Source organism: Didymella exigua (genome assembly GCF_010094145.1).
Source record: "Didymella exigua CBS 183.55 unplaced genomic scaffold M421scaffold_51, whole genome shotgun sequence".
NCBI classification, from domain to species: Eukaryota; Fungi; Ascomycota; class Dothideomycetes; order Pleosporales; family Didymellaceae; genus Didymella; species Didymella exigua.
Window position 1 is genome coordinate 210636 of NW_022984825.1, and position 677 is coordinate 211312.

A 677-nucleotide genomic window follows, 5' to 3' on the forward strand; every position below is an offset into this window, starting at 1 on the left:
GTTCGGTGATATGACCGGCTCGGTGATAGAGTACGTTAGTGTAAAGGGTTTGTTTTCTTAATCTTAGTGTTAATCTTAATAATAGCTTTAAAGTTCTCTTAGATAACATTGTAAAGTTGGCTCTACTAACACTTATTTGTAGAGACAATAAAAAATCTGCTGCTAGTTAGGCTTGGTTAGCTTGTAGTGGCACGTGCGTGATCATACCATGTGCTGCAGCTTAAGTATTTAACCTTAGCCCCTTCTGCTCTGTTACTAAGATCTAATAGGAAGCTGTACAAAGGGCGTGCCTTGTTGTCCTAGTTAGGGCAAGGCAGCATCTCTCCGTATGAACCGCTGCGCGTATGGCCCCGGAGGGGGCATCTGTGCGCGAACCCTGCCACCTGATTGGCTAGCTAGCCCTCGCCTCACGAAAACCCGCCAGGCCCAGGGCCATCTGCGCGGGGCCATCTGCGCGCGATCGAACCCTGCAACCCTGATTGGCTAGCTAGCCCTCGCCTCACGAAACCCCGCCAGGCCCAGGGCCATCTGCGCGGGGCCATCTGCGCGCGATCGAACCCTGCAACCCTGATTGGCTAGCTAGCCCTCGCCTCACGAAAACCCGCCAGGCCCAGGGCCATCTGCGCAGGGCCATCTGCGCGCAATCCATACAGCGCCTCACAGTTGCAACAGAGCGC